The 26,387-nt window shown below is 41.6% G+C and overlaps 1 protein-coding gene across 1 annotated transcript in view; it reads left to right on the plus strand.

The window, feature by feature from the left end:
- The window catches only part of UBE2E3 (ubiquitin conjugating enzyme E2 E3), a 56,046-nt gene that overhangs the window by 2,608 nt on the left and 27,051 nt on the right, over nucleotides 1-26,387 (plus strand). The window lies entirely within an intron of this gene.

The following is a 26,387-nucleotide window of genomic DNA, read 5'->3' on the forward strand; positions in this document are numbered from 1 at the left end:
GTAAAGTGTATTCGGTTTGTTTTTCATAGCTGCTCACTGCCTTCGTGAAACATTAATTATATGAACTTCAAAATACACTGAAGCTTTCAACTTAATGTCTGCATGTAGTTTGAACTGGCTTTCTGAGTGCCAGGTTTATAGAGTTATCACTTCATTCTGAAGTAAAGGTAAAGAACCAGATGCGATTTTCATATGCTTTCTCTTAGTATGTTGCCTAACAGTTAGATAAGCTGAAGTATTGCCTTTAAATTTATGCGTCTGTTGGTCAAAGTTGTAGTCTCTTGACAGAGAATATTTTTAAGGAAGTTCCCAACTTGGGAGACACTTCTGTTAGGTTTTAGAAAATGAAATTGTAAGCCGGGAAGACTGAGCGATTTAGTCTTATATAAAGTGACAGTAACTGGAGCACTTGATCTGTAGGAAAGTTAAATAGTAGCATAGCTAGCTAATTTCTTTAAATCTTTTGCATATTTTACTTTTGTTTAAAGGATGCATAAAAATCCTCATTAGCTGTTAGCATCCAGTGTTCAGATTTGCAGTAAAGCTACATTTAAATAATGGTGTTTTCATTTGATGCATCTCAGTAAGATTTCCGACTGCAAGGTATCTTCAGATTAATAGCTCATGTGTAACAGCGAGCCTTGTACACGTTTAAAAAAATACTGGAAGTGCTTTCTGATTTTACGTTGGAATTGTTTGGCTTTTTGAATAGTTGGAAAGATTTGCTGCAGGTCTTGCGAATTCAGTAAAATGGGAGTTGTTCTCCTCTCTGGCTGGTCCATAAGAGCAAGGACTAACCAGAGCTGTGTTTTATTGGATTTGTGGTGAAGGTGTCTTACCCTGGGGACTGTGCTGTAGATTGCCTATGGCTGTCTCATGTATTTGCATGCAGGGTCAGTGGCTCTCCCTCTTCAATAGAGGCAAGCACTGTTGAGAGAGCAAGTGTCTGTTGGGTTTGCGGGGTTTTTTGGGGGGGGGGGGGGATGTTTTTAAAAAACTGTTTTAAATAACTTTTAATAAATTACTGGGATCTAGTTCTGTGTTGGGCATGCATGTAATACTTGGACCCTCAAAGAGGGGCATGGTAGAGGAGAAAGTATTTAAATTAAATGGAACGCCAACACTTTGCTTATAGTTGCTAAAAAGATAATTCTAGCAGTTTCGGGTACAGCAAGTTACAGCTTGGCTTTTAGAAAGAGAAGCCTCCCCCTGCACGCTCTCCAATACCATCTGATATTTAGCTCCTTGGGAAAGCATGTTCCTCTCATATTAGCACAAGAGTATTGCAGAGAGTTTTTCTTGTGAGCTGGTACTACCAGATGCCCAGGAGTGCTGCTGAAAATGATGAACCCCCGCCAAAGTGTCTAAAACTATTCAAGTTTCTCTCTTACAGAACGTAGGGGAAAAGATTATTTTTTTGGCAGTGGGGAAGTCAGTGCTTCTGTTCCCATAAGTATTTTTTAAGAGGAATTTAACCCTTTTACTCAATAGCAACTGTACGATGAGTGTGTTTTTACCTTTTGCAAAATAAAAAATATTTACAAGAGATATTGGCTTCAGTAACAGAAATTCTGGGTTTTCAGGATGAACAGTTTGAACAGAGTTTCAGTGCCCGAAGGATTACCATTACATTGGAATTGACTTGTTAGAAGGAGCCTTTCTGGTATCAGGGGGTAAATGCAGCTGTGTGTTATGTGCAGAGCAGTTGAAGCTTGTAACACGCTTTTTTCTAGGGTGTAGTAGCACAGATTAGGCAACAGACTGACACAGCAGGCATATGACACCTTTTCGTTGCTCGTCATGCAACAAGCTACTTACTACGTTTCTTGTAAAAGAAAAAGAATTTTTAAAAAAAAATTTAAAAGCCTGTATAACTTGGACATATTCACATGTGCTTTAAAAATAAAAACCTTGTATCAGAGGTTCTCCCAAAGAGATTTCTTCATGCAAAGTTGTTTCTCCTCCAGTTCTAGAGCACACCCTTATCATTTGCAGTCCACATGTTGCAGGCTTCACAAGAGTACAACTGCCAACCGATGCTCTTGGACATTGATAGTCCTTCTGGTTACTCAGTTACATAAGTGATAAAAAATTAGCAATTTTTTAAATATGATAACGGCACATATAAAACATTAAATGTTACTTTAACAGGACACAGTACAAATACTGAAGAGTATGTTGAACTCTCCCATATCGTGTTAAACACTGATGGCTGCTGCCGCTTCTCACCTGCTAGTGTGACTGCACGTGGAGGCGCTCCATCGGAGTGATCTGAGGCTGATTTAGCTACTTTAAAGTGACATTGACTGGTTGCACTGTGATTCTTGTGCAAAAGAGGTGTAGGTTTCCTCAGCAGTTAAATTTCCCACAGTCACATCTATTGCTATAACATCTGTTTTATAAAAATGCCAGAGCCCCAAGAGAGCCCCGTTCCTGGGTGTGCTAAGCAGGCCTGGGCTGCACATTAACTTCTATTTTAGGCACTGGGATAGCAGAATGACAGGCACAGTAAATATGTCTAAATAGCAGTCTTTTGCTTGCTTGTCTCAACAGTAGAGATTGATTTCTGATTCCGTTAATTGGACAATGAACTGTTAGAAAAATCGTGTTGTCATGCATCACGTTGTCATGTTCGTGAGCAGTGAATACAAACTGCATCTTGGGGGTACCAAGTATAAAACTTAATATCTTTATGCTGATAGCTTTACTCTTTAACATACAGTAATACTCTAAATTCCTGTGATTTTGATGTGATTTCCAAGAAGGATAGAACAATGAAAACAATAAAATTAGATTTGGTCTTAAGCCACTGAAGATGTTGGAGGGAAGTTAAGTACTGTTTTCTCCTCATGTTTTCTCCTGTCCAACAGAAGAGCTTGAAATGAGTCGGTTACTGTCCAACGTGCACCATAGCGCTAGGCCAGATAGGTAAACTTAGGACACAGGTATCTGATCCTGGTTTTTCTTGCTTTTGCTGGCTTAACTCAAAGCTGTGCTACTTGGTGCAGTGTGCTGTATTTAATTTCTTTTGTGCTTTTAATAGCATAAAGCAAAGCTAAAAAGGTCTTGGCCCTATTGCTCCTAGGCAGCTCAATTTCAAACCATGGCCAAGCGCTTATACGTACTTCAAGGTGTGGAAGCGTGCCAAACCCCACCATTATACGTTCTCAGGAAAACGCTGCAAAGATCTTGCACGTAATGCGTGGTAAATCTGGGCTGCAGAGATGCTCTTAAATAGGTTTGACATACCTGGAATAACTGTTTTCAGTTCATGGCGTAAAACTGTTTAGATCGGAGGTCACGGCTCTGTAGTTCAGGTTATACCTGAGGTTGCTGTTCTGACCTGCCCAACTTGGAGGCTGCAGCTCAGGTGGAGCAGGGCACAGCCGGCTCTGATGCTTATTGTATTTCCTGGATTTTAGGGCTGGCACAAATGAGGCCGTTCCCAGGGGTACCGTGATTTATAGCAGCTTCCTTTAGCTGTTCCTAGCTGCCCTGCTGATCCACAATAGCAAAAACATGTACTCCCTGTCTTCTTTCCTCACTCCTCCTCATTTCCATTCCAAAATTAATCATTGTTCGTCTTCCTGGGAAAGTTTTTGAAGTTCAGCCCAGTATTAAGTAAATTTAGTAACACCCATGCCAGCTTAGTTTATAGTTTACAACCCATTTTACAACAAATCCAGTTTGGTTTAAACTTTGTGGGAAATGAAAGCAAACACCAAAATCGGTGTATCCACTCAGAGCTTAATTCATGTGGTTTAAAAAGAAGTGAGTTAAGATAGGGCATCTTTCCCATGCAAGTGGGAGAATTTAAGCATTTTATAGTCTGTTCTGTCAGTTGGCTTTAATGCTTTAATCTCCTTTCTTTGTTAAATTAAAGATCAGACATCCGAAAGCAAGTGGTTAACAAAAAAAAAAAAAAAAAAAAAGAAGAAGAAAGGCCAGACAGAACACATGCCTTAGAGCACTGGTCAGAGAGACAACTTTCCTCCTTCACAGCTTCTGGGAAATGGGAATTCTTACCAAGGGAGAGCTGCTTGGATCATCCCAAAGGCTCCCTGCTCTGTCTCATCCTCTAGCTAGTGGGTGCCTGACCTGATAGGTCGGTTGAAAAGACTTTCCTTAATAGGGATTACTATCTCAATTACTATTTATTTTCAGGCCTTGTATGCTAATAATATACTAACGTGATTTCTTGAGCAATACTACAAAAGGTTGATGATTTTGCTGTTTGTAGCCTCTCCTAGGCTTGCAAGTAGGTTGATAATTTTTGAGTAGTTCATTTTAAAATTGCTTATTTTAGAGTAACACTCCAAAGTATGTGTACTGAGCACAATGGGAGCAAGACGTGTAGGGGTTTGGTTTAATACAAGATTCTTCTGCTTCCCGAGGACTGCATTTGTCCCTTTCATTACTGCCACATCTTGGGCTAATTCTACGCTGCATAGTGTTGCCAGCCCAACCCCACGGTCTGGAGTTTGACACAAAGAAAAATGCCTGCAAAACCCTGGCAGACGAATGCTATTACTGGTTTAGTTATGGACCCATGAATCCAGATGTTTGTAACTGTCTCACTGTGGTTATTACCCCATCAGTGGGGAAGCATTGCAGTATGTATTTAAAGCAATATTGTGAAGGTATTCTTCAGACCAGCAATTTAAGCTCTTTCAATTGAGCTGTCTGAAACAATGAGGAGCAATGAACAATTGTGCTGGTGGTGCAGGCTCTTCCACGTGCAGAGGTAGTGCTGGATTTCAGCTAATGCAGCCTTGTGTTAGCGAGGAAGGTGCCACAGCTAAGCTGGTAGAAGCCTTCCTTTTGTTAACATACTCTATCTACAGTAAGGTTATAGGCAAATGTTTACTCTGCAAACAGTTGTGCCTGTTGAAGATGTTACTGCACAGCTGTGGTTTGCTCCAGTTCTGCCATGGAGGTGACTACTCCAGTCAGTAAGTGAAGCGGATTCATGTGATTACTCCATAGTGCTCCCCAGGGAGGAAAAAAAAAAAAAAGAAAAGAAAAAAAAAAAAGTCATCCAAGTTTGCTTAAACGGTTTAAATAGGTGATTCAAACTAACTCTGCTGGATTTTTCCTCCCTCCCTTCAGAGTAGGCATTGTTCACACAAAGCATTTTGTCAGACACACCAGGATATGAATAAGTCAATCCATTCCCTTGTCTCTCAAATGTAATAAGTTTCCATCTCTCCTTTGTCAAAGCCAGGCATCAGTTCTGTTGCTTTTTTGAAATCAGTAGGAGGAAGAATATTCTGAATGCAAATACCAGGCCCCTATACAGTAGCATAAATGTGTGCCCAAGTCTTCACGTGTACTTTTTTTTTTTTTTTCCCAGTCAAGCTGTTGAGTTTTCAGATGGCAGTCCCCCAGTTTTGTGTTTATTCTGTTAATTTCTTATTGGGCAAGTGTCTTCATATTGATAAATACTGAGTCTCACTGAGGAAAAAAAAAAGATGTCAGTTTTGCTTGTTTTCACCTCTGCAGTGAAAGCCCCAACTGTGAACACTAAATAGTTCCATATAGAAGGAGAAGTTGATTAAGGTATGTAAGAGACAGTATATTAGGAGTATGTGCAGAAATGCCTGTGCTGAAACTGAATGAGCAAAATTTAAAAAACATCACCCAAATTCTACTTGATAATGTATCTTCTGGTAGTTACATTATACTTTTTATTGCCTCTCCCTGCCCAGCACTTTGTCACCACCGAGTGCCATAAATGCATGCTACAAGAAAAGAAAGCTGAAGTTTGCAGAATGGTTCTGAGAACACAAACCCACACAATTATTTCTAACGCTTCCTTCCCTATACAAAAATACAATGAAGAGGGTTCACAACTCCTGTAAGAACATGTTTGAAGTAGCTCTCAAGTGAATATTGAAATGCTACTTTTTAGTATTGTCCAGCTCTGAACATAGTCCTGCAGTTCCTTCTAAAGCAACTCCTTCATTGTTAGTTGCTGAGCATAAATCAGTGGCTCACAGTGATTTAAAGATACGTTTATCTAGTGATAGCCTTGATTCATCTAGAATTATTTCTACTAAGCGTTTTCTTCCATTCTTTTTCTTCCCTCCCTTTTTCTTACCAGAAGAGTATAGTCTAGGTCGGAGTAGGAAGGAGCGGTATAATTTAGCACACAATCAGAAGTCTGGTATTTTGGTATTTCTGTCCATTTGTAGTAACAGCCTGATTCTGCCATCTTTATGTATGCAGAGTGGCTTTTACCGTATTTGCCAGTAGTCGGTGAAACTGCTTAAGGAGTAGGGATGAAACAAATTTAGAAAGGCATTTCAGTAAAACATTTAAGTGTTAAGTAGAGCTAGAGTGCAGTGTTATTTAACATGCTTTTATTAAAAAAATGCAACAGTGGAAGATTGTGTAACTCCTGAATGTTTTGAATTGTGAGAATATTTAAATTACTTTTTCAGAGTAGATGACAGATCCACTAACTCAAAATGCCTCAAGTTTTTTTCCCCTGTGCTAGTATCGACCTCTTGCAAGCTATAAACCAAGGTTTTTTACCAGCCCCCACACAGTGAATTTCTCATGCAAGTAATCTCAGTGGCATAATTAAGACAGGGTTATGCAACACAAATCAACATATCTACTCACAGGAGTAAGTTTTCATGCCTACAGATTTGCAGTTTAGGCACTTGTGTAAGCAGTGGCCACAGTGCTGGTGTACATGCTCTTAAATGTCTGTGTGTTAGTCAAAAGGTCGTATAAATCTTTCACCAGTTTTCATTAGCATTACTGTCAAAAAAAAAAAAAAAAAAATCATGGCTGGCTACCTACTCTCAAGTTGTAGAAATAGTTCACACACTTTTTACTCAGCTACTGGTGTTAGAGAACTGACCCTCATTATGTCTAAGTTTTATCTGGAAACAATAGAGGAGCCTGAGCCGGACCAGTTTTTTAAACAATTCATTAAGCATTGTTGTGCAAAAATTTGTAAAAACCGCAAAGTAATGTGTCCTTAGACTTAAGGACAAATCTGCTTTTCAAATATCCATTTGTATAACTGTACAAAGGTCCGTCAGGCTCTGTGATAAAACTGATTAAAATATGCCATGTCGGTATATATATATTTCTTTTTACACTCGAACTGTGCATTGCTCACCACTGCCAGCCTGTCATATTTAGTTTGTGATAAACAGTATATATGGCAAGGTCCTAGCACACTGAATGCTTCCCCATCAAACTGATTTGTTTGTGTGTATCAGTTACTCCTCTTCGATTTAATCTTTACTTTTACAGACTTGGGACACCTACTTTTAATTCAAATTAACAAAGTGCAAATATAAAAGAATCAGCTAAACTACATTAAATCCTTTATTTAAAATGAGTTGACTACTTCATAAAGAACTGATGTGTGGAGATATCCTGGAGCTGGTGTAACTAGGGTTTGCGTAGATGTGGAATATTTCGAAAGAGGTAATACGGACATCATGAAAAATACCTTGAGCATGTTTTCTGAGTTCAGGGCAAAGTAGGCAGGAGCAAGGATATCCAGCTGCCATCTAGGACAGGAACATGCATACCATTAAGCTAGCCAGCAACTATGCTGTAACTTTAAATTGATGCCTTACTTTGAGCCAGTAACTGCTAGTGATAAACGAGTCCTAGCCTGCTTGCATTAATTTGGATTAATTTTCCCTGTGCAGAGGGTGCACTGTGCTGTTATCTAGTTCAGAACTGTGGCTGAAGCAGTTATTAATTTTATAGCAATTACTGTAAAACAGACTGGTCAGATCTTTTAGGAACTCAGATACAGATTTAGTTGACAGTGTTGAAACTACTGTTGTAAGCATCACTTTCAGAAACAAATGCGGGGAGAGACTGCCTTGATGAAACACCACGGTGACCTGTAGTTACCCGTGGGTCACTTTCAGGTTGGAAGAATTTGTAGAGAGGGTCTGTAGACAACCATCCTGCAGTCATTAGTAATTGATGTTTTCATTATTGACGTGGATGCTGGACTAGAGCATATAAATATTGCATTTGCAGGTAACAGCAGGGAGGAAGGGGTTGTAGGCACATTGGAGGACAGGACTAGAATGCAAAGTGATGTGGGCAAATATAGGAAGTGACCTTAAAAATAGCATGTAATTTAATAATGAGAACTGCAAGGCACAGCACTTTAGTAGGCATAATCAGCTGCACAAATCCATGGGGAAAAAAAGACTAGATGAGGAGCAGTTTTTCAGAAAAGGTGTAGCCGCTCTGAAGATCATGTGCTTTCCAGGAATCAACAATAGGAGGCCACAGCAAGAGAAATAAATAGAACAGCAGTCACAACAGGGGGATGTATTTAAAAAAAGAAAAAAAAAAAAGAGAAGTGTTGAAGACATGGTATATAAAGCCATCCCATTCAGTTCAGCACTAGTAAAGGCCAGCTGGAGTATCTTATCCAGCTTCAAGCACAACACTGCAAAGTGACGTGGGCTGGCTGGAAAGAATACAGATTAGAGGAAAGAAAGAAAGAATAATCTTTGGATCTAGAAGGAAGTTGCTGCAAAGGAAATAAGGCAATTGTTGCTTGTCTGTCTGGTGGTTATGGAGAGCATGTTAAATTGCTATAACGAAGACCTAATTTAGACGTGAGGAGTACCTGCTATAAAGACAGTATGCATAAGGAGGTGGTGGATCTGCATCACCAGAGGTTTTTAAGAACAAAGTTTAGACAAATAACTGGCAGGAGAAGTTTAGGTACAGGTCACACTATCTTTAAGCAGGAAATGGACTGTGACCTCTTGAGGACCAGTTTGACCAAGCTATCTGTGATACCAGATTTAAATGACAACGTTAAAGGAAAGCTCATCAGGAAGTGGTTTTCCCCTCATTTAAAAACTAATTTAATCAAGGTTTTGTAGTATAGTCATCCTGGAAGATATACAGGTTCTATGATTTCAAGCAACAACAGTAACAGCAATTATTAAAAAAGTCACTGGAAACGCACAGATTTTGTCCTGTTGTCAATAAAAAAAGCAAATGTCTAGTAATTTTTCTGCTGATTTCCCCTCCCATTTTGGCTTTGTTTTCATTTTGGGTCCAATCCTACTTTCCTTGCACAAAGATGTCACTTTTTGCTAACTAGAAATAAGCTAGGCATATGTCATCAAATCTCCAGAGGTATATCACCTTTGTGAGAAACTAATAGCACTGGTTGTGCAGTAAATCTTGATTTTTGATGCTTCATGTGCCTTGTGCTTGGATTCTCTGCTTTTGTTCAACAGGCACGTAAAGTACCTCTAACACTGAGACAAACAAAAGCAAGGGACATTTTTTGTTGCTTCATAGAGGCAGTTTGCAGTAGATACGCAAGCCCTAGTGCATCTGTGCACAACGCCCCAAATGGATCCAAGCACATTAGAAAACAGTTGTATAGCATACTGCCTCTGACCATGGATCCTATCTCTAAGCACCCTCTGGAGTCAGAGCTCAGAAGATTGTAGTGAAAATGTAAGCAGGCTGGCAGGTTTCCAGCTGATGAGTTAATGCTGCTATAAACTTCAGTAGTTCCTCTCTGAGGCATGCAGAAGGGTGCAGGCGCTGGGAAGGTAGCCAACAAAGGCAAAGAGCAGACGGCAAAGCTAAAGGCCAGCCTCAAGGATTCACAATGTGATTGTCTTTGAGGTGGGTTCCTCCCTTGCCAGAAACCCTTCATGTAGCTTTAGTGGCAGGGCTGGAAGCAAACTGAGGTATGCATTCAGTGCGAAGCCAGCCTGACTTGTGGATGCTTGATTAGCATAGCATGAGCAAAGGTAGCTATGCCCAACACTCAAGCCACACCATGACTGGATTAGCAGTACGGGGTGCTGCAGAAAGCCCGGAGTTCTCCATCATGCCAGGTCAGTTCATTGAGCTGGAAGCTGCAATGAGGCAGTTTAGGTTTGAGCTCAGGTTATCCCTTCACTCTGAAGCCTAGACATGGAATTCACCAAAGTATTGGAGACAGAGTAAATCAGCAGAGCATCAGCAGGTCAGATTCCATTGGACAAATGGAGAACAAGAAACATTGGTGTTTTCCTTTCTGTAAGGGAAGGTTAGCAGCAGAAAGCTATTTGTGTTTGCAATTTAAGTAAAGCATTTAGACTGTAAATGCTTTGAGCAGAGTGAGTTTAGGGGAAAAAAAAGTGTTACAATAGATTAGTAGCTGTGCAATAGGAGATATGTTCAGCTGATGGTGATTCTTGCTGTGAAGCTGCAGCTATTGCAGCAGACAATGGACAGCCAGATTCCTCCCCGCGTGCAGGCACCTTTTCTAACAAACAAAGGACTTGTCTGCTGTGCAGTCACCGCCTGGCGTATGCTCATACTTTAACTAGCTTTTGTCCTTCCCCCTGGTATTTCAACATCAGAGACCTCATCCAGGCTGGAGGATCCATGGGACAAGGGAAGTGGTGCAGGGATGGTTAGTTGACCTTGAGCTCTGTGTTATCATTGTACACTGGTGCTTATCCTAACTTGTTCATAGATACCCAGGGCATACCTCTATCTACTTCATTACTATCGATGGCAGAAGCTGTAGTGGGATATTACAGCTGTAAAGGGACACGACAGATTTAGCGACACCTCCCTCAACAGACACCTGAAGGGCCCAGTGAACCAAACCCATTATGCCAAAGCCTAGTTTTGTGTTTAGAGTTTCGGACTTCAACATCTTGAGGAAAAAAAAAAATACTTGTTTTAATTTCTAGCCTATAAAGCAAAAGCAAAGAGAGGTCTTAAGAGACTAAAATCAACTTGTAATGAACACTGTAACACACACTGTATTTCCATGGAAGCAAATTTAAGTGATCTAAGTTACAGAGCACAACCTACTGCATGTTAAGCATAGTTGGAGTGATTAAACAAACTTCTTACACAGAAGGTAGAAATACTATACAATCTAAAATTCTACAAGCGTGATTAAACAGTAATCAAATCTGAGAGGGTGATCTTCACATGATAAACTATCTGAAGCACAGGCTATGGCCGCAAAAGTGTTTGCTTGTCTGGCGTAGGTATTTGTATGATATGCATATAAATTTTATACAGCCAGGTAATGCCTAGCTCCATGTTGCTCTTCCTCCAGAGAGTGCTGGGATCGCTGGGGTAGTGTGAAGAGTTGAAATGCAACCTGGCTACCTCGTTTTTTGAGTTTGGTTTGCCTTTTTTTTTTTTTTTAAGTAACTGAAAGCCAGAATTACAGCTGGTGTACTTATTTATACCAGAGCAAACACACCATAACTCAGTTTTTTTTGAAAAAGAAACAAGTTACTAAAGTAAAAGGGACATCACCAAAACAGAGCAGTAAGAGAGCAGGGATTTGTTTGATGATATAGAGTACCAAACCTTAAATAGATCAATACATGGAGAAATCAATTACTTTCTAGATTCTCTGAGAACAAATAGGGTGAAAGCATTTTTCTTTCAAGTATTTGGTTGGCTATTTATTTTTCATGGTAATGCTGCCAGCTAGCATTATTTTAAGTTTTTGGGTTTTGTTAAGCCTGCTTGGGTTTTTTGTCTTAGGAATAGAAGAAACAAAATAATTTCTTATCAGTTAGAAGGCAAGCTAACAGTAGCGGTTGTTGAAACTAAAACAATGATTGTAGGCTGAGCACTGTGTGGTTCTCCTAGATATAAAGGGCATTCTGGGCAAAGTTCCCATGCAATGACAAGTGTGCCTTACCAGAAATTAGTGAAGGTAGGGTGAGGGATGGAGGAAATAAAGAGAGATGTGAGCTGTACTAATCAGATAAATGTTTTGTTACCACTTTTTTTCTTTCTGTACAGAGAGCAAGCTCTGTAAGAACATGCCTTCAGTTAGACTTCAATAATTCTGATCTGGGGAGAAGGAACTGGGAACTGTTACTTCCTGTGAATTGCACTTGGTTGTCTTGTGTGTGATTTTTCTATGTTTTACACACAATGTCTAAATAAAGCTAGAAATAATTATTTGCTTAAGGTCTAATAAACTTAATTTGGCCTGGTGTTGTGCAATGGTGATCCTTACTGTTCTCTGTAGTGTTTTAATGGAGATGAAAAGGAGGAGCTGGTTCTGCAAGTTGATGCCAGTTGAAGCACCTGTGGGATGTTTTGCGCTTTTTCTGTGGAACCGTAAGTTTATAGCACTGAAGCTGTAGTTACCAAATATGTAAAGCTGTTTTCAGTAATAGATTCTTTAAAAAGGTATTAGAATGTTGAGCAGAAAAAAACCCAAAGTTTCATTTTTTTTTCCTTTTTAACAGTTAAAAGGGTTGCTACTTTAGGCACTTTCCATTAGGTGAGTGTTGGCTGGAGAGATGGAAAAGGTTTCCTCACCTTTAGCCTTGTATCCCTTCCACACAACCAGTGAGAAATCATATTACTGTTGGCTTGTTAATACAGTTATCAGGTGTTTTCAGATTCTCCTGAAAGTTTCTCTCTATCCCCTTCCTAAGGGGAATTGGTGGTTGCAACAAACTGTCTCTTTTTTGGGTTGCAGAGGCTTTCTGGCTCCATGCTTTGTTTCAGGCAGCGGGTGCGGAGAGGCTCTGCGGAGCGCATCCGTGCTGTGCCCTGCACCAGCCACGTCCCAGTCTCGGTGGCCAGGAGTGCCACTGCGCTCCAGCCTAATTCAAATGCTGGAGAAGCTGATGCAAAATTTTAAATTTTTTGTTAAATCTGTATGGTGGCGCCTTCTGCTTTGCATGGAGCGAGGTTAATTTTGTACCTTGTATACTCGTATCTGGATTGAGTTAGGTGGGGGGTTGTGGAATGGGTCAAACGTGTTTGCTGGCTGCTTCTGCTAGGTGATCACTAGTGAAACAGTTAATGTGCTGACATTTTAACTCTCACACTGAGATTTTATTAGAAAATTTCAAATTCCCCAGGTCCTTATCTCATTTAAGCTTGGGGGGGAGTTCTGTAGTCTGCGGCAGACAACGCTTTGCTAGCCTGGAAATCATAAGCCAAAATTAACCTGTCCTCGCAAATACCTAGGCTGTACGTAACATTGGAAAAATAAATCTTTGAACTTGGGACCCAGCTTTCTGGATTTCTTGCCTGCCCAGTTCATGTAGCTGTGGGCACATCACATTGTTGAGCTCCCTGGTTCGGCGCTGCAGGCTGGAACAGCCTGAGTCCTGGCAGGGTGGTCGGGCCGTGTGCTGGCAGGTTGTTCCCCTCTAACAGGTACCTGTACCTTCTGCAGCCTGCTTAGGTACAGGATTATGCCATTCAGTGAACGAATGTGACTCCTCATCTTGCTGGATGCTATTTAGGCCGTTTGCATCACCTCTGAATTGCTCTGTGTGCTGCTCTGTGTTGTTAGCTGAGGAGCAGGCCATGCTTGATAATTTGCGCTGTAAATGGTTACTCCCTACTTTTCACTCAGGCAGGACTGTAAGACTCAGCTGTGCTTGCACTCTCTTTTGTTTCTGAACATGGGAGTAAGGAGACAGGAGTGACAGTGAGTATACCTCTTCCTACACCTGAGATAAGCTGGATACCTCCCCTCTAAAATCCTCCATCCAGGCTGGGCAACTTTCCAGTAAAGATGATGCACGCCCACCAATGTGATAGCAGCTAGTTTCAGGAGGTGGGGAGATAAGAGTGCTAAAATATCACTCTGGTTTTCTGCCTCTTGAAAGTGTGTGAAGAAGAACAGTTAATTACAAGAGACCGTATTGCCCCAGGTCTTAGTCCAAATCCATTTATGCCCAGAAGCGTTCCAGGTTTGTTAACTTCGAAAGAACCATTGACTTTTGAAGCCTGAAGGGAAAAAAAAAAGGCAACACTAAATTGTGCAGTGAGCAGTCTATGCAGTACACAGAATGTTATTTCTGAAAGTAATTCTGTTGATCTTTTTCCGAAGTCGATCGCTGATCACAAAACTGCGGGGTCAGTTCTGGTTAGTTTTGCAGTAGATGTCGTTAGCAATGCATGCTTGACGAGCAGTGCCTGCGAGATGCTGTGCTGCAACTGCTTGTGCTTTCCATATGCAACATCTCCGTTCAGTACAAAGTCAGCTGGCAAGAGTGCAAAGCGCCGTGAGTCATCCTGGCACTGCTGGAGTGTATAACTGCAGTCTCTAAGCTAGGTGCAAGCCAGACCCTGGCTTTTATCCGGTCTGTATGCAGAACAGGACAGCGAAACACACCTTTGCGCTCTTCTGTCCTAGGGCGGGCTGTATAAACTGCAGTATCTTGGGTGCTGTACGAAATTGCACCAGCTGCATGTGGTCCCAAGAGGCTGAAACCTCCGTTAGGAGTGAGCATGTTTCTGGGGTGCCCCAGCTCTGCTCCAGAGCCAGCAGCATGGCGCCGGCCAAGGGCACCTCTTTCTCCCGGCAAGGAACAGTGTTGGCCCAGCGTGCTAATGATGTAGCCCTGCTCCGCTTGTAGCATGACTCAAGATGACTGTGCTAATGGGTATTGGGCCTCTCGATCCGTCAGCTAGTAGTTTCTCCCATTTTTTTTCTAGTCTCTAAAGTTTTAGTGTTGGAGTCTGGATCACCACTGGAATAGAAATTTGGGGGAAAAGATCTTCTTCCTAAGTGAAGTTTGGAAGACAGAAGCTTTACCATAAAACCTTTCTGTTCTCATTTTTGGTGTCTGCAATAAGTTGTTCCCGGTATTATTAATTCTTCTGGCAGGTGGAGTTAATTTATTTGTGTATTAGTCTTCATGCTGCTGGATGAATTATAGATTTAATTATGGTCCAGGTGCTCAGAGCTTTGCTGTTCTTCTCAACATGAAATATAAAGAAAAAAATAAGTCTTGAGTAATTTTTTGGCTTGTTGAATAAATGTAAACATCGGGAAACCGTGCCAGAGTATAACTAAAGAGAGGATTTGCTTTGCAGAGAATGTTATTATCTACTCCAGGGTATTCTACTATGTGGGGAGGATTAGTGCTCTGCATTATACTGGGACACACCTTTTTACAGCTACTACTCTATGCAGCGGAAGATTAAAAACTTTTACCTATAATTCCTTGTATTTTTAGACAAAGTTTCTTTTGCAATTACAGCTGATTACTAGTGGCCAAAGGTTGAATGGAGTTAACGTAGTCATAACAAGAAACACTCCCTGACTCCCTGGTAGGTGTACATAAACTGCCTACTGCTAGCAGTATTCCTCTTCATCTGTGTTAGTCAGTCTTTCCTTTTCTGCCTGGCATAGTTTTATTCACAGTCTTCAAATGTTCTCATACTGCAAAGCTACTTGTTTATGTTTGTTTGTTTGTTTCTTGTCCTAGAACAGTTTTCTATCATACTTTCCCTTAATCTGTATGAAAATCTACTTTTTGGGTGACATTTAATTCTGTGAGGGCTCTTTTCATAGCTGGCTGTTCAGAGTCAGGCTGGAATACAAAATCCATGAAAAAGAATCTTTTTTTACAGAGATTTCCTAGGCTATTTGGGCAAGGGGCAAGTGTATGAGCTATGTTAATTAACTGGGACTTACTTCTCTTCATTCCTCTTTTGTTTCTACCTTTTTAATTACTGCCTTTCTGCTTTGTGGCCCTGAGTCAGAAAAAGCACACCATACCTTTCTCACCTTTTTCAGGAAAACTTGTGTGTGTGTGTGTTTAAATGCTTTTCTGAAGGGAGTGTGAATTGGCCCTGTTTCAGCTGCCACTAAACATCACTTGGCAGAGCTTATGGAATAATATGCCTGTGTGTCTGCTGCAGTATTGGGGACAAAAAAAAATAATGACTATGTTTCTTTAATATATTTTGCTATTATAATATGCCATTTATACATGCAATAGTATGAAATTTTCAGATGAAGATCAACTAGTTTATTCTTGCAGTTGTCCCCTTATGCTCCTTTTAATTTGGTGGACAGAAAAATTTGTATCATGATTTCATTTTTCTTTTTGGGGCTGCATAACAGCTACCCTCAGGAGTCTGCTGTTCCTCAGACAGAAATAACATATTTGATGCATCTCCTGAGGAAGCAGCCAAAAGTGCATGTTCTGACCTCATCTTTAAGCTTTTTCATTTCCTTTACTGACACTTAATGAAGTTACTATCACAGCCATTAAAGATAATTTGGTAAAAGTAGATTATGTAATTATTACAGTTCCTTGTACTGTTTTTAGTACGAAGTCAAGTATTGATGCTGATTCTTCATTTTGGCCCAGTATGGCAATGCCACTTTGCTCTGGTTGTTAGATATGAAGTGTGTGTTGGGCATTCGAGTTTGAGGTGGGTAAGGAGCTTGTTTTGGGGAAATCTGCATGTTTTAGAGCACCTTGATATTTTTATTTGAGATAAGAAATCAGGTTAAATTGAAGGGACCCCTTCTTATTGTCTCTGTATTTTCCCCTTTTTCTTTGATGCTCAGTACCGGGGGTCATTTCCAAAAGTTTTGCTGCTATCACTGGGCTCAGTTCTGGTTCATTGGTATTGACATTATGAAGACCTGTGCAACTGTTGTCTTGGTATCACTGGTGCTAGTGGGCCTAAAAGTGGATTCTTAAAATTTTTTTAAGCTCTCTTGATACACTGCAGCTTTTGGTTAGGGAAGGTACACATGCAATTTCGTTATATGAATACATCTTTAATGTGGTTAAGTTTAGAACAAGATCAGGAAGCAAACTCTTCGTAAGGATTTTCCTGTTACAGAGGCTAAATTTAGCTTCCTTTTTATATAAGCCTAATTTTAGATCATGAAGTACCTACACTTTGTGGGAGGTTAGTGAATGAATGGACTGGGGGCTGACGATGTATAGGCTTTCAAGTCCTTTACTCGAGAAGTAAATGCAGTTGGTGTCAGCATGTTAATTTGATGGAGTGCATTTATAGGAGGTTTTCTATAGCTGTTGGGTGTTAACTTAAAACCGTGTCTTCATTTGGTACATTTGTTCATTTGTTGTGTCCTTAGGTTATTTAATAAAACATGCAGTGAAACACTAGAAAAGCTTCTGGACTTTGTCTTCCGAACAGCTATTGCTGTCAGTGTTAAGGTTCTTCACGTCTTAAACAAAACAGTCCTTTTTCTTTACAGAAAAAGTGTGATTCTGAAGAGTTATTTACTCTATACGTATTGCTATATATTTTTGTTTTAAAACTGACACAGATTTGGGCTTTTCCTGGTGTTGGAAGTCAAATTGAGTGCACTGTAGTTTCTGGAGATAAGAATGCTACTGTCTAAAATCCTGATAAATATAAAAAATACACAGAGAAACAATTCAAGACAGTGCCACACACTTCTCAGACTCCCGTTGTTTCTAATACTGACAGCCTTTGTGGGATTCACACATGTATTTCTGTGTCTGGGTGTAAGTAACTGCTTACAGTGGTGCAGTGCATTAAACAAGGTTGGCTTTGCACCACTGAATTGTAATCAGCCCGATCTCATTATTACTCCTAAATCTTAGTTCGCTGTAAGCACGCTATAGATGCTCCCTGTTTAGTGCTCAGGAACTCTTTCCTTGGAAATTGTGTGCCTTTTTAATGTGTCATGGCTCAATTATCACATTTGGTTTTGGCTGCCAAAATAGCCATATATATTGTCTAGCAGGTGACAGCCTGGGCCTTTATCTTGTCCTGGCTGTTTGCCAGCTGTTTAATTGCAGCCCTGTGTTTGCTGTGTGTCACATCTTATGGTGGTCTATTATACCCAGCTAAAACAATATTTTTAAAATGTTTCAAATGTAAACTAATTCTGTGAGACTTTAGGTCCTGTTATTTACATGATCTGCTGAGGATGTAATGTAGGTCATTTTTTCCCCTACAAATACGAACACTCGTACCTCTGATCATCTCATGAATTTCCAGGGCAAAGAGAAGACAAGATGGTGACGCAAAAATGCTATCTCGTCCCCTTGAGAGATGTAATTAAAGCTGCGCACTTCTCATGTAATTTTTCATTTGTAGTTTCCGAGGCATTTTTAAAGTCAAATATTCTCTTTGTTCCGCCCTTTAGAAAAGAGCGAGCATGCAGAAACTGAGCTGAGATCTCAACGGGAGTAGCAAAGCCTACGGGCCATATTTCTGCTCAAACAGATACTTCGGGTGAAGGTGACGTTGGGTTTTGAGTGAATGGTGTCTTAGAGAGGCCAAGAATGATGCAGGCGCTGTACACAGCACGTCCAGTTTGGCAGCCACCTGCTTTCCGTCAGGAAAGACTTAAGGCTCGAGTTGCTCATGGCAGAGCTGAACTGCCGATTTGTGTCCTACAGCCCCACACCCCCCAGGGGATGGAGCCACGCAGTGTGAAACCAGGATGCCAGAGGGCTAAGCACTCCACAGCACTTAAGTGTGCGGGGAATCCTTGGGCTAAGTATGATTCCAGTTTTCCCTGCTCTTGCTCACTCTCCCTCTGAAGAGCGTATGTCTTGGAGAGTTTCAGCTCCTGGGTGGGATTCCTATCTGGTGCAAACTGCTTTAGCCTTGAAAGCATACATTAACTAACGTTCTTGGCTATGTAGATTTTTTTTTGGCAGAAACTTTGCTTTTCCATTGCTTGAAGAAGAAATCAGGATTTGTTCTATTGCTTGTTTAATAAGAAGAATAACTGTTTAACAAGACAGACATGATAAAAGTCTTGGGAAACAGCTTTGCAACTTTAGGTCAGAGGAATGCAGGGCAGAAGAGAGCTTAAGAAAGATGTCATTTTTGTGCAAAACACCAGATTTATAATTAAGTAGTAAGTGTTGGCTTTTAGAAAGGAAAGAAAAAAGATAGTCTGTAGGCAGGATTAGATCTACAGAATTTTTTCTTCTTAATTGGAGGGGAAAAGATCCCATCTAGCTAAAGCCATCTAGCATGCTGGAAGAGGTTTGATATTAAAATGGGCTTTTTTAAAAGGAAGTAAAATTGTTAGAGTGCTCTTAAACCTGCTTTCTGAAAAGTGTAATATTGTGTGTGAGTAACATACTCAAGCATGTGTATGCGTGTTTTTTCTGGTTAATCTGCTAGAAAAGTTCTGGTAAATAACCCCCCCACACACACCTTTTTCAGAAGCTGACCTGTTTAAGTAGGGTTACAAAGTGAGTATTAAAAGATACTTAGGAGAGAGTTGTGCATATATGGGGCAGCTGGAGTGTGAGTGATTGTGGCAGTTCTGCTGTGCTGTCACTGTGTGTCTTTTCAGGAAATGCATCAAAACAGTCGCTAGCATCACTTTGTTGTATCAGGGTCTACATAATTCCAGAAGTTTACAATGTGACCAGTCTATCTCGTGACAAAAAAAGGCCGTGCTTGAGTTTCTGCTTGACTAAACTCTTCGCTGTTCCATTAAGCTTTTGTGTAAGTGCTGTATTTGGTATATTTTTCATGTGAGTTTCTTACGTATCTCAAATCATGTTACTTTCTGGTGAGTCCGAAGACATCATCAACTAAGTTTTGTAGCGTGCAGACGAAGTGGGTGCTGAAAGGTAGCCTGACAGAAACCCTTACTCTGTATGTGCTGCCTGGTTTGATAAGGCAGGTGTGCATGTGTGCCGTTGACGTGGAGACTTTAGGCAGCCCCCTGATGTAGATGTTTACATAATTTGTTAAGAAGTTGTTATTTCTGAAGAGTAGTTACAACACCCAGATCTGGATATCATCTCATTGAAAACGATTGCTTACGTGTTAGACATGTTCATTGCAAAATAATGGTGGCCTTGGGGGAAGTGTTTCTTCACCATTCAAGGTCTTCAGATAGCCCTGGGAGTTAGGTAGAAGGAGGTTAAATCCCAGTAAGGCTTACACAAAGCCCAGCACTGGCAAAGCAACGATGCCGCTTACCCATCACGGCTGAACATTCAGTATCTGCTTGACAAAGTGTGTATGAAGGAGGACAAGATCAAGACAGGTCACAAGAATGCACAGCCCATACCCTGCTACAGGCTGATGAAGCCCCGAATGTTGAAATAATGAAGTATTGATCAAACCCAGAAAACGGCGGGAAAGCAGGGTGTGCAGCAGAGCAGGGTGAGAGCAGGTACCTGTGCAGCAGTTGCTGTGGTACTGTTGAAGGGTGCAGTATGGTGCAGCCGAAATGCAGAACTTTCGTGAGCCCGTGGCGTTTGGGGTGAGTGTGAACCAGCTGCAGTACTGGTGCTTGAGGGGTTTGCTTGGCTTTCCACGCACCGGGCTCTGCTGCCTCTTGCAAGTCCTGTTACACGTGCTGCCTTTATTCTCAGTTTCTGACTTTTCGCGTCTTGTCCCTCCCTCGCCTATCTTCACAGCTGTGAAATGAAAATAATTGGGGCTGAACACTGGCTTTTTCAGAGGAACATTTGTGGTATATTTGTAGTTACTTTCTTTGGGGATTCAAAAAAATGAAAAAATGAGACACCCTCCAGGAACATGCAGCGTGTTCAGGGTTAAAGCGGGCCATGAAAAGCGACACTTCCCTTTCTTGTCAAATTGGCTTTGGTTTCTTAGATCCATCACGCTGGAATGCAGCCCTGAAACGCCAATTTTCTTGTAAGGAGGAAGCAGAGCCAATTGATTTAAACTTCTAGTTGCGTCTGCTGGCAATTTCCACCAGAAGCTAATTACAGCTAGTAGCTATCGCCAGCAGATGACTGAGTGAGTGGTTCCACCTCTCAAAGAAGAGAGTTTAAACCTGCACAGGGTTTCTTTTCCCATGAGATTGTAAGGCTGGGGTAAAATTGTTAAAGTAGGTATTTTACACGCACCAGCAGAAATCTTCAAAAATTGCATAAATTATTTTATCACACAGATGCTATCTGTAGCCATTCCCAAACCTGGAAGGTAATTTATTGGTCTTTGCACTGTATCCCTGTGTCATCTCAAGACTACATGGTGTGCATGTTTAAATTCTGATGTGATTAACCCAGCTTGCTTTCTGTGTTGTCAGTTCTGTAAATTACTTCAGGGTAAATAAAATGGTTCAGACCTTTGTTGTAAATTAATGCTGTAGGTTTGAAAATGCTCATAGGTACTGAAAATTTTGCACCTCTTGAAACTGTAGTTCTGCTAACAAGGATTTTGCAAGAATGAACCTTTTTAATAAAGGATGTAGAGTGATTTTTTTCAACTAGCATCACTAGATGGCGTTGCCTAATAGTGTAACAGTTGAGTGTTAGTTTGAAAATAGCTGAAATTAATGTAAATCGATAGAGTAATTAAAAAATATTTCAATCTTTCAGTGTGTATGTCTTAGGGTTTTTTTTCCTCTTGAATCATGCTTCTAATTGTTCAAGAGAGGGCGTCTCATTTAAGTGTTACTTCTGCACGTATAGCTCTTAGGCACACAGTCTGCTGTAGTTTCTACTGTGGTTCTGCTCTTTTCCTTGGCTTGCTTGAAAACTTCTTGAAGTCGCTTGCTGAGGGACCCCATGCCACTGTTTCATGCATGGTTCTCTCTACACAATTAGCCTCTTTTAATTGTATGCTGAAGGATGGCTTGGAGGATGCTAGATCAGACACACAACAACAAAAAGCCATGCCAGTGTTACTTTACGGAAAGCTCCTGGGATGGCATATTTTTCTAAAGTATGATGTCCACTGTTATTACAGGCAATGTGAAATCAACAGAAGTGTTTTTTGGGGGTTTTATTCTGTTGTTTATTTTGTGGTTTAGACACCATGCCTTCTTTTTCTGGCTGGTTTCCTCTGCTTTTTTAGTGGTCAGTCATGCTCCCGGCTGCAGCAGTGGCATGACACCACTGTGCCTGCGCATGGGGCATGACCATGCTCTGTTCTCTGGCGTGCTTTTTCCCAGGCAAGGCAAGAGGAAACCTGCCTTTCGTGTCAGCAGCGTATTTAGCTGAAGGCAGAAAGACATCAGGTAGGTGGGTTTATTCAGGGAGGATGGCAAGGAGAAAAGATGAACCCAAGCAGCTTTTGTCCTGTGCTTTCAGTTCAACTCTCATCATCTGCCTCCTCTAAAATGTAAGTGCGAATTTGGCATAACCCACTCCCTTTTCTTGGTTTACCAGCACTTTTAATTTAAAAGATCTCCTGCTTAAAATCATAGTTATTTTTAAATTCTTTCTTAACCCATTGCAGATGTCTTTATCAGTCTACTAAAACCTAAAGAATTGCTGTTGGCAGGAATTGATATAATGCGCTTGTTTGGTTTCTTAGTTTAAATAATGCTTCTTGTTAATGTCAATCAATTTGCCTGAAATTCTACATTTACATGTAGAGAGTGTGCATACCTCTCGTTGCTCTAATACTTGTATTTACGAAAGAGTATTTTTAAAGTTTTTATAGTAGAATTTTAGTTGTAGGACAATGTTGCTGATTTACGTTAACAGCTTGGACACCTATAAAGCAGTATCAGATTTTGCAAAAGAATCAGAAATAAAAAAGCCGAATTAAAGAAACCAACAAACAGTAAGCATGTACCAGAGTGTATTTTGATAACAGTAGGTCACCAATGCTACTGTTTACTTAAGAGATTTGCAGCTAGGTGCTAGACCTTATTTGAACAACTTTCTGAACACACACTTTCTGAGTGTGTTTCTGTAGGTTAATGTAGTTTTTTGTGAAGCCTCACTTTAGAGAAATGGCAAGTAAGAATTGGGGAGAGAACAAGGTTGTTTTAGAACTGCAGCACGATGCTTAACAGCCTCCTCTTGTTTGCCAGAGAGCAGTATAAGAATACCATTACGGAAAAACCCTTAATCTTCTTTTACATGTCTATATGTTTTTAAGTCAAAATGAATGGGAGTGGCTATGAAGTAATCAAATGACTTATGGGATAATTTTTCATCACTTTATACAGGGTAATTGATAATAAAGGTACAAATTTTGGTACAAAAGAGCACTGGTGGGAGAGGTCTACGTTCATTTAAACACCCCAGTCAGTAAAGTACTAAAGCACGTGTATACCTCCCGTTAAAGTCGGTGGGTTTTAAGCACATCAGGAACATTGTCCTGAGCTGGGTCCAGGGGAGGGGAGTCAGTTAAGCAGGGCCAAACGCGGAAGGAAGAGCGGAAAGCAGTGTGGCGATCACGAGTCAGAAATAGCTATTGCGTTCGATAGTTTACAGGAGAAAGCTCTACCTGTAGCTGTGCAGTGCACTGCTAATATTTTAGCAGATCTCAAAGCCTCATCTTCAAAGATGTCTGATCCACCAGTGGCTCCACATGGGGTTTAGCCCAGTGTCAGGTCAGTGCATTTGGAAAGCATAGCATTTGGTGCCCGAGCAGGGAGAGGAGAGAGAAAGCAGGGGAAGTGGGACCTGCCTGCTGTGCCCTCGCCTTTGCCAGCTTTCTTGTGGCGGTTTCAGGAATATGCCGCTCAAAGGAATAATATTTCTGCCACACCTCCATCCCAGTATGCTATCTACAAGCAGTGAGAGGCAGAAATGTGAAGCCAGTAGTTGTCAGGAACTGCTCACTACGTTGCTTTTAGGAAGGACTCTGCTTCATGAGCGTAAAATCAAAGTACACATTCAGTGCCAGTTTTTTTGCCTAATTTTTACATGAGGGCTGAATGCTCATCTAATCCTGTTTATTTGGGGGCATTCAGCACATAATACTAAATGTGCTTGATTTTTTTTTTTATTTGCAGGTCACCTTTTAATGGAGCTGTAAAAGTAAGTGTAAACTGCACCTTCTTTTGTCATCAGTAAGTGCTGAAGGGCGTAATGCTCAGGGCAGGAGTGTCTCTGGGCTCACATGTGGGAGAAGGGTGGGCAACCCCTAGCGCTACCCAGTAAGTAAGAGGGTTAAAGGTAACATGGGCTCTTGTTCATTTGCACTGTCTGTTTGTACAGGCCTCCTCAACACTGCAAATACCTCCTTTTTTTTTTTCTCTTGAGATGCTTGTCAGGGGACCCTGTTGTGCTAATCCTAACACAAACATGTTCAAAAGGACAGTTTTTGCCCTGAAGAGTTTACCCACTGTAGCTAATGGTTCTCCTGCTTGGTTGAAAAAGAGGGCTGGATGGCTTGTCTTGATGACCTCCAGCTCAGACATAATTAGGAAATAGAGCTCAGGCTGTTACCCTGCATAGGGAGGTAACACTTACCCCTTTCAGAGTATCTTACAGAGGATTTTGGTCCTTGGTAGAAGTCAATTAAGTACATTTTTCCACATGATGCAGGCAACTCCCATGGTCCCTATCTACGGTGAAGAAAGTGTGATCTGGATGCACTTTGCACATATGCCAGAAATGCAGGTGTAAGCCAGATGAAGCAGTCATAGATCTCAAAACCCCTTTTCCCCTGCCTGATTTGCAGCTGTTGAATTCAATAGCAGTGCACATAAATGGGCAATGACCCAAATAAGGGGAGCAGTACCCTGCAAAGGCTTTGGGCTGTAATCTGCGTGGGTGGTGGAATAAAAAGTCAGATCTGGAGTCAGGGTGTCTTTCTGAGCTGTCCTGTCGCAAGAGCAGCTTATAACCCCTAGCAACTGCTGCTGCAGATCCTTCTCTTTCACTCCCTTCCTTCGCAGCTCCTATTTGAATAGGCGATGTCTTCATATCCTTGGTGACGGGAGGAGATCAGCCTTAGGGTGCTTCACCCCAGAAGATCGGTCCCTTTCAGGCACCAGGCAGGAATAGGCAGTGTCTGGAGGTGGCTGCCCAGCTGCCAGTGCTCTGTGTGTCCATCTGCCTGTCCATGGATGAGACTCCTGGTCTGGGTGCTGAGCAGTGCTATTCCTCTAGCACTTGTGTAATTGCTGAAATCGGGATTAAGTTCTCATTTTCAAAAGAACCTTTGTGTGTTTAAGTCACAACTTTTTGGGAAAAAACCCCAACTGTTTAACCATGGTTTTTCCAGGAGGGTGGAAAAAATGCCAAATGGAAGCAAATGTAATTTTTAGTGGCTGTGAGAAGCAGGTCTGAGGATCTGTGTTACAAGTGGCTATCATCACTGCAGAAGTTGTCTTCCTCTGCGCAGAGCTGAGCTGCCCAGTGTGATGTCAGCATTGCAGGAGATCATCTAAAGCGGATCTGATGTCTTACCTCAGTGCCAGGCATGTGAATTTCTCTATTTGCTTTGAATCAGTTGCAATAAAAAAAACCCTTTGGCTTGCCCGCAGCACCTGAAACACATCTTTATGAGATTGCAGGTGATTTCATTCCACTTGTGTTGTTTCAGAGCAAAACAACTTGGATGACATTTGTTGGGTCTGTTCTGGGAACATGGAAGAAAGTTGCATTAAGTGCAGGAAGTTGGGAGCTCAGAAAGGCCTCAGCCCTTGTGCAGGCAGGGCTGTGGTGAGGGGCACCGTGGCATCAGCGAGCTCTTACACGGAGTCATGTGCATATTTAAAAAGTGTAGACCAGGCTTGCAGGCCAGAGGGTCTGTCTCGATTTGCTGTCTCCTCTGGGAGCTGCTCTCTGTGTGAATTGGGGTGTGTGGCTGCCAGCATTAGGAGACGCAGAGTGGGGCTGAGGTGGTGGCGAGTTCCCCTTCCCATGCTGCTGGGAGGATGGCAAGGAGCGTGAAATGCAGGTGAGCTGCCAGGCCTGACAATACATGCTGCAGAGACTGCCAAAAGGCAGAGCTTCACAGCGGGGTGAATACTGTAAGGGAAAACCAGCAGCTGGCCCAACTTCATCTCAGAGGCTGCCTGCTCAGTACAGAAATGTCACTGGATCCTGTGAGGAGCTGTATGCGCACACCAAGAGACCAATGCAACTGAGGCAAGACGGACGGTGCCCCTGAGAGAGACGCCCTCCACGTCCTGCACTGGTGTGGAGAAGACAACAGGAGCGGCCTGGGGCAGGAAGACAGGCAGAGCATTTCTCAGGAGAAGCTCTTCCCTTGCCTTGTATCTTCTAGTGCTCCAGGAGAACAGCGATACTGAAGTAAAAAGAAAAATGCTTTTTGGTTTGTTTTTTTTTTTTTTCCCCCCCATAAAAACAAAGCATTAGAAAAACCAGAAGGTTCAACTGGAGCTTGCTGGGAGGAAACACTCACGATTCATGCGGGGACAGAGTAGTTGGTGTGGGACGTTTTGTGTGTAGGGCTGCGTAATGAGGCTTGTGCAAGAGGCTCTCCTGCCTGTCCCCCAGCTCAGCAGCACTGTGGCATAGCTTTATTCTTTAAAGACACTGAGTGAATCAACTCAGGAGCAGGAGGTTGAAGCAGCAAGACAGCTGTTATCCTCTCCTTGGAGACTGGGAAGTGTCAGCATGCCACCAGACCTGCTTATATTACATGTACTAAACACACTCGGTTCCTTTCTTCTGTCTGTTTTTCATCAAAAGGTTAGAGCACAGGCTGAAAGAAGAGGGACTTTGAAGGTCAGGGCCCCCTGCCTAATTATGCATTAGGTACCTTATAATAAACAAATGAGCTGGAGGCTATCTCCTAAGTGGTCTAATTCCTGTTGTACAAACCCACAAATGAGCAGTGGTGTTCAGTTCCTGCTTTCTCTTGATGTTCATGGGTGCTCTGCTCCTGAGTGCCTTCTCTACCTGGAAGCCTGCTCTCTGGCCAGGGAGACACTCTCTCACCCTGTTGGA

Source organism: Pelecanus crispus, chromosome 5 (genome assembly GCF_030463565.1).
Source record: "Pelecanus crispus isolate bPelCri1 chromosome 5, bPelCri1.pri, whole genome shotgun sequence".
NCBI lineage: Eukaryota > Metazoa > Chordata > Aves > Pelecaniformes > Pelecanidae > Pelecanus > Pelecanus crispus.